The following is an 8,904-nucleotide window of genomic DNA, read 5'->3' on the forward strand; positions in this document are numbered from 1 at the left end:
GATTTTTCCACGATGTGTTAATTATGTAATGACATCATGAAAAATACAAGTATGCATATATATTAGTAGTTCCCATTTTTTTTCTTTCTGGAATTCCTGAAACTACTACTACTTTAGCAGCTGAATAGGTACACAAACCACACACCAAACAACAAAAAAGGACTCCGGTTGACTCTTCCTTCAAAGCTGCGGCAGTAACATCAGCAAATATTCACTCAGCTTCTGTTCATTTTATACCTAGTTTCCTGACCCCCACCTGTATCGGTTCCTCTTTAAGTTATAAAGATTGCTTACAATCAAAGTCACCCACATACACCCACTGAGACCATCCTGCCAAACAGCATGCTGCCAGTTGGTTGAAAATTCTTAAATCTGTGACAACCGAAGCTAAATTTGCATACAGAGCTTTCCCCAGTGCAACGCTAACTGAATGAAGACAGATCAAGAAGATTTCTTTCCTCAAAAGGGCTTAGTGTTGCAGCCTCAAGAAGCGTTTGACTGCAATGAAATTTAGCGCATGTATCGTGTTCTGTTTGTGATGTGCAGCTCTTTATTTGCTGCAAAAACTACTGTTATAGTACTTTTCATGCTACCCCACAGGGAAAACACTTCTTTGTGTGTCAGGAATGAGTTTGACATAAGTGTGATTAATGGTGCGTAGTTGTGCTGCTGCATACTCACCACCCTGTTATTTGAAGTGCTGCATGGATGCACATAGCGTAAGAATGCTGAACGTATACACCATATGTAAGATGACAACATAGTCTCTGGTTTGCTGTGCACGATGTCAGTCCTGCTGGGCCAAGTGAACCAGTTATATATCAGTGCTAGTAGATTATCTGTGCTTCAGTTGTCCCATAGTTAGTTATTTTTATTGTAAAGCACTCGACGGTTTTTCTGTGCTTTGCTTATTATTTTTAATGTCTTTTGTCTTGTCTTGAAAGATTTTCTATTTGTTAGCACATAAGGGAAAATGAAAGCAAGCTTCATTTTGTTATGTACAGTACAATCCAGAAAAAGTGTCAGAAATAAAGTGGAGAAATCAGAAATAAATATTTTAATAGTGAATAACTACTGGCTCGGACCAAAGCGTGCTTGGATGAGAGTTGGCATATCGAGCTGGGGAGAAGCTTCAGACAAGGGACTAATTGGTTTCTTTGGGACATGTGGCAGGGTGTCAACTGAAAGGTTAAAAGCGGCCATCAGACAGCACACGAGTGACAGTTTTTAAGAAGCCCTCATCATCTCCCATTCACATCATGTTGATCACTTCATCAATATCACCACAGGTGACTCGAGAGAAGCCAATGCCTTCAGATGCCCTCCATGCGGAAACTTTCCTTTGCTGTGGCAACTTTGCAGCCAGTTCACTTTTTGCTCATACATCTGAAATAATTGCGTGTGGCATCAAAAAGATCAAAAGGAAACAGGATAAAAGTTCGGAGCAGATGGATTCAGAAGCCAGCAATAATGCAAAAATAATAAAGGATGCACAGCTCTAAAGGAGGGTGTTTACTGACTTGTTTGCCTGTGCTTTTGGAGTGCATGCAAGTGTGTGTTCACGTTTTCCTTTCATGCATCTCATAGTCGGAGTGAACGAGATGAAAGCCGTGTTTGGATGTGCTCTTTGTTTAAATGTAATTCTTGATTTCCTTTGTCAAGGGGGAGTCAGTTCGCGACCCCGTGCTTCTGTCAGTCATCTCTTCAGCCCGGAGGGGAACAGTCTGTCTTCATCATCCAAGCCTTCCATCTACTGCTGTCCTTTTGTTTCAGACTCTATTCATAGATCATGAAAAGAGAGATGTTGTGCGCTTGTCTTTTGCCTTCTTTAAACCTATTTTTGTCCTTCTGAGGCTTTATTAAGTTGTCATGTGAAGGGGCTTGTAGTCTCTCATGGCGTATTCAACCTTGAAGAGCAATAATTATCAGGACACATGCATACACACGAGGCTACAGGTGGGTCGCTCTTGTCACTTATCATCAACAAACAAAAATCAATTAATGATCACGCGTCTCTCTTATCGAAGCAGGCTAAACAGCCTGACACAGCAGCGCTCCAAAAATGTATTTATGTGTCTGTTCGCACACGTGTTCGTGTATCTGTGAGTGCATCTGCCCGGTTGCATGATATGCCTGTGTGAGCCACTTAGCCAGAGGAGCTGTCTGCTGTTTGAATAAGGGCAGTCAGTCACCAGCACTAAAGAGAACATTCATCAAGCACTTTCGCAGCTTACACCTGTTTCTGCTGGCTAAGACAGGCAAGCTGGGACGGCTGTTGTGCCACATCACTCTCTGCGCGCTCTCTCTCAAGTGTTCCTGTGTGGGCTACCCACACATATTGTTCCTGATGTTTTTCACATTAGCACCCTGCAATGACCATCGTCACTTATGGGTAAATAAAGCTAACCTGACTCGGTGTGACAGTGGAGCGAGTAAACGAGGACACTGTTGTTTTTAATGTCCTTATATCATAAATTCAGCCGCACCTGCAGCGATGATGTGGTCCAGAACAACATTATAGCATGATGTTGTTATAGTTGACTTGTGCTGTGGAGAGGGAGGGTGTGACCTCACACACTGCCAGCGGTTTCGTAAAGTCGTTGCCAGCAGCAGCAGCGGCAGCAGGCATGGATGCCTTCTGCTCAGTCTTGTACAGTAGGCTATAGCACTGCTTAATTCCCTGCTAATATGACAGATGTGTTCTAATCATGATAAAGAGCTGGCTTAGCTGTGTGAAGACCCACTGGTCTTACTTTAGTGCTTAAAGCACTCTTTCCTTTTTCAGCCATGCTGCATCACACATAATTGCCTTACTCTATTCTGACATGGCCACTCGGTGGAATTAGACCTTTCTAGCTTCACGTATCACCTTCCTTATCTTGGCGTGGTGTGTGTCTCTCATAATTTTACAGCATTCACTTCAGTGTGCTTGAAGAATATGTCCTTAAATGGACAGACTGGGCATTATTAGTGTTATCCATCAGAGGATATGCGTCACTACTTCATATCTTCTTTCCAACCCTCTCAGGTTTTGATATTACACTCTTATCTTCTCCTCGCGCCTGTTGTCTGCCGTAGTTCAGGAGAAAAAAAGAAGACGAAGAAAAAAAGAAAGCCTCCCCACTCCTCTCGCATGCAGTACACATTCACAGCATTATCGATTTCCTTTAAAATTGTATTTGCAGTAAACAGGAAGAATGTAGGCTTTAATATTTCCTACTCTCTGCAACACCTGGTTTGGGTTGCTAGGTAACACGTTGCATGGCAGTGTTTGATGTGTGTGTGCTCTTTGCAAATGGCTTTGATCCTCAGCATACTGACAGACTCTCCACAGAGTTACCTTCCCCTGGTAGTTTTGGCACCTCATCACACTGCGGAGACTAAAATGTATCTGAAAGCTCCCAGGTGAAATGGAATACCTAGCTTGTTAAGCAAAGTAGAAAAGGGAAGCTGTCCAGAAAAGTTTTAGCTTTAAACTCTTTTCATTAAGAATTCTACAGGACAAGGCAGGGAGCCTCCGAGTCATGGAGCCACGCGGGAAATGGACAGAGAAAGAAAACAGCACCAAGTTATTCGTTATTCTTTTTTTCATTCAACTTTTACAAGAATTCCTATGTGAATTACAGCATCCCTACACGTATATACTGTAATGGCTGCATAAAGCATCAAAATCACCATAATGAGACGCTCCTTAAAAAGGAGCACGATGCGAAATCTTCAAAGTTATCTCCCCCACAGCAGTCCTTGCGCATGATTTTACTTTTACACTATGACATTTTATTTCTTCGCAGCAATAAATTCTCTCTCTATCCGAAGCACTGAAAAATTAGAGACAGCGAAATCAGTCAAATTTAGTGCTTAAAAGCACATTCATACACATTATAGCATCTGCTTTGAGGCTGATGATAAAATTTTTACTGGAAACCATTCTGGAGATAAACAAATCCTTTTAGTGCATGATTTACAACAGATGTTTATTCAGGGTAGGTACACAAACAGGTTCATAAAAAGTTACCCGTGTCTTACTGAGATTGTGTACAGTGGCGGTTTTCACAAAGATGTTTTTGCGTAAAATTGTTTCTTTACTGTACACCAAAGTGGGCAAGCTGAAAGGTATCTTTTGGCCTCCGATGACACAAATGAACTCTATTTTACATAATAGCTTACTTTTAATGACTTGGCAACATACCTTGCTGCATTGAACTGCCATGTGAACTAACTTGAAAATTATAGTTGCAGGTGTGCACACTTTGAAGTCAAATAACTGAGGCTGAAATTAATCACGCTCAGTATGCACATGTACATTTGGACAAAGTGAGACAGAGCGAGCGAGAGGGAGAAAGAGGGCGGGGGGGAAGGGGATGTGCTCTGGCTGGCCCTGCACACGAGTGCATTTCAGGTTGTGTGAGGTTATTACAGGTTTGATTATTGAGTTCCACAGGGCAATTGGCTCAAATGAGGGCTGACAGCTTTGGAGGGCAGCAAACAGCTAGAGAGCTCGTCTCTGCCAGCAGCCATATTAGAACCATTCCACTCCCAGGTGCATCAGCTGCTATGATCTCTGATTAAGGCATAACTAATGAAGAGTTGATGAAAGTAATCAGGTGCCACTGCATTTGCAGATGCTTTCAAGATGCTGGAACTGTATCTTCACAGCTTTAGAGGAAAGAATAAAGCCTAAGAGGAGGCGTGCTATTAATGAGTCTATATTTAGAATTTAAGGTGGAGCTCAGGCACTGAATGCATTCCTTACAAGCTCTTCAAATATTCATTTCAACATTAAAGGCTAATTACAGCACAGTGAGCTAATCTGAGCAGCTATTTAAATAAGTGGCAGCATGCTTATTATACAAATATCACATCTCTTTATTTATTAGTATACATCTATAGCTAGCTGGGACACAGAGCAGTCAGTCTCACTGCTCTGTACATCTCTGTGTGAACTTTGTAATCCATGTCTCTGTGTATACTATATAGACAAAAATATTGGGAAATACCACTTCTTCCCACTGAATTCTTTGAATTCAGGTGTTTTCAGGCCTTTTGCCTGGCCTAGCTATTCAGTTTGCCTTTGCAAACATTCATTAAAAGATGTCACCATTGCAACAAGACAGTGTCTAAAATGTAAAGTGTTAAAGCTTGTTGCTTTTTACTTGTGAGAGTTGATCCACAAAGTTTACATTATTTTCCTTGACATCAACAGTGAAATGCACTCATCTCCTCTACTACTCTTTATACCAAGCGTTGACAGTTTGTTGAGTTTTCAGAGAGCATGGAAGCTACTTCTGCTGTTACACCCCCTACTGTTTCTATACGTAATTATTTCTAATTGGCTCTTGTCTCTCCAGAATATTATTATCTGACTTTAATAAGATCATGAACATTTGTCCTTGTGCATCATTTTTGTGATTTTTTTTCGTCAGAAAAAAAGGTCACTGACGAAAATGATGTCTATATAGGTTAAAGAAATTAACACTGGTGTGTAAGAACTGCCTGTGGTCTGCTGAGTAAATAACTCCTGGCATTAACATCAGCACCGTTAGCTTCATGGCATGGGTTTCCAATAGCTGAGCAGCTCCCATTGGCCTAGTGTGTAGGTGGTGCAGCGCTGTTAAATTTTGACACTATGAGAAAGTTCTTTGGTGTTAGATTTGGCTGAGTCCAAGTGCATGAATGATTTTGAGCATTATCACTTGCTGTGAACTGATGTCAAAGCCTGTAGGAAATGTATCGACATATTATCTCTTTAGTGCAATATGTAAAAGCAACCACTTACCGTGGCAAAATAAAATTTGCCCTAATGCTACGCAATTTGTTTGTGTTCGGACCCCTGAGCACCTTGCAATTGCATTTCACAATGGTTTTTTTCTTCCCCCTTACTCTTTTTTTGTGTCGGCATGGGACCTAATGGAGAACTGTGCAGAAAGGGATGTATAAGGTGTTTAGCAGCTTCAAAAGATTTGTGTAATTTCACCTGTTACTTCCAGTGTGACTTTGATGTAAGCGACTCCACAGACATCCTGTCTTTTGGTAGGCAGGGGGCCTATACACACACTGAGATTTTCAGGTTTCATTTATCATTTAATTCTTTGGAGATGTCTCACCAGCCTGTCACCTGTTGTGCCAACAGTAAACAAGAATGAATGATGAATTACAGAATTCAATTAGATGACAGCAGCTGTCACTGAGGCTAGTTAAACCATTAGCAGTGCTAATCTTGTGAAAGTCTTGCAATCTTTTTTTTTTTTTTGCAGACCTGCTTGTGGTCTAGGCTCCTGTTGACAAATGCTACATCACCGTAGAGGACAGGAAGCCGGATTGCATCTCAAGGCTGTTTCCATGTAATATTCATTGTCATCTGAGAACACTGCAGCCTCAAGTTTTAGATCAAAAGCATTTCTATTCAGCAACAAGGGAAGGCACTTGAGTGTGGAGGAGGAATTCACAAAACGCCTCGGTCTGCCTTTGATATTGCAGCCTTCTTTCGGACCTTTGCCAGTTAAGGAACAGAGTCCATGTTTCTCAAGCGTGTAACAAAGAACTGCATCTTTAGGGAGTCAAAAAATCAATATTCATAGCGTTGTATCAATAAGGTCTGTCGTAAAGCAGGGCCGCGTTTTTCCAAGTTCTGCGCTTCACTTCACTGAGAAGTTATGAACATCACACTATGTGCACATGCAGCAAAGCCATAGTTTTTTTCTTTCTTTCACTGACATAGAGTTTGATGCCATATCCCCCCCCCCTCCCCCCGCACAGCTGTGCTACCATCCATGCAACAACTACAGTGATGCAGCTTCACATAGAAGTGTCATGAATACCAACTCAAACTGTTAATTATCATTAATGAACAGCAGCGATCTGATCGTGAACTCATGGGAACTGAAACCTTGTGGTGCTAATATGTCACATCACAGAGGAATTAAAAGAAACACACTAACAGGTGCAACACAGATTGTGTTTTTGTTTCATTATGAGATAAAAGTGTTGTCAGCAACACAACCATTGTCCTCAGAGTTCTCTCGGTAAGGTTCCACCTTTGTATCTGAGTATGTACAAAACTATCTAACTTCTCCTTTGTAGTAATTACTAACCTTTTGTCTTTCACTTTTGGCTAAAATTTCTTTAGGAAATTTCTTGATTGCACAGATGTGCACGTCCTGCAGTGACAGCTTGAAATCCAGTCTTCTCATCACATATCCATTCATGATTTGCCGTACTTGTGCAGATATCTACAGTTCTGGTGGTTTTTATCAGGCCTGCAGCACTTATTCGCTTTGCTGAACAACTGACTTGTTTGTTAATTTAACATGTTATTCTTTTGATTTTCATGATTTGACTTTATAAGCTATATGTTTATTGTGACAAGACAAAATGATCAATTACAAGTACTATTTGCACTTATAACTACACTACAGGCATGCATGACAAGATTTCACTAAAAACTGTTGAGCAAAACGTATTTACGAACAACGACGTACATGTAGAAAACATGTAATGTCACAAAGTTCATGTAACATACACATAACATCACTTTTTGATTTGATATCAGCCACTACACACAATATATATAATTTGTAAGGATTTGAGTGTCATTAAAAGAATTCCTAAAAGCTATATAGATGCTGATAATCTTGGTACTCTAGGCAGTTTATATGGTAAGTTTCATGTAGATTGATTAACATGTCTAGTAGGAGTTAGGGAAGAGACATACATTCATACACTATGATCATTACAGTGAGATTTAGCTGCCTCTGCTGCTGCTGCACAGAACAGAAATCAATCTAAAGGGAGATACAAAGTGCGGTAGCCAGTGTGTGGGCACGCTCACCACTCACATTTTTTATTACAATTCACTCACAATTGATCAGGAGCTCATCTAATTAACACTCAGAGGACATCGCTAATACAAAAAAAAAAAAACAGCATCAGGAAGTGCTGGCACTAGAGACGAATACGCTCTTAAGTGTCATTGTACAAAGAGACACCAGCTCAAAGCTCAGCTGGAAGATCAAATGTCTCAGTCCGATAATTCCATGCAGGAATCCTCTATTTAGAGCAGTTTTCCTGTTTTACATTTGTAATTTGTATTTGTTTAAGTTATTGCATATTTAATTCATTATTCTTGCAGTAATGATGCAAATGGCCCTTTTATGCAGCAGTGGTCAGCGAATTAAAACAACCTTGACATCACTGTAAATCTTCACAAGGCCATGTTTAAGCTCAGGGTGCACACTACATGTTCCTCCTCACCAGAGGAGAGTTGCAGAAGGCACTGCTGTTGGATTTCAAAGGAAATATCTATTTTGAGATCCAACACTAAACCGATTCTACAGCAGTAAACACAAGTATTTTGCCTTTCTGAACAGCAGCATAGAAATCACGTATTATACATTAAGACATTAGTCAATGGATTGCCGTGGTGGAAAATTACATGAGTAATTCAACAATAGCTATTCTGGGATGGGAAAACATGACAAAACAGCACAGCACTTCTAAAGAAATATAATGAATGGATGGCTAAGAAAAGAAGCACCGTTATGATCCAACAGCAGGGAAGACACTCAATTCTTTTGCGCTGATGAACACACCAAGGTCTGTTGTACTGATGATAGTCTATAGTGTTAGATTGATAGGATACTTGGGGTGTGAGTGAAACACACCATTTATAACAGCCTCAGTACAGCATGGCCCCGACAGTGCAAATTCACTTAATAATCCTTGAAACCTAGGACAACCTGACAAGCGCACTTAAACCAATTTCATTTTACAGGGTTAGCATTAGGCTATACATTAATCTTCTCAGATTATTTCATGTGCAAGATCCTCTTGCTGTAACCCCGTAAATACCATGAAGTAATTTACACAGTATACAATATCTGCTCACTTGCAAGTTAAATCCTTTGG

This window comes from Diplotaxodon limnothrissa, linkage group LG2 (genome assembly GCF_057381915.1).
Source record: "Diplotaxodon limnothrissa isolate DT_005_m linkage group LG2, D_limnothrissa_male_GT1.1, whole genome shotgun sequence".
NCBI lineage: Eukaryota > Metazoa > Chordata > Actinopteri > Cichliformes > Cichlidae > Diplotaxodon > Diplotaxodon limnothrissa.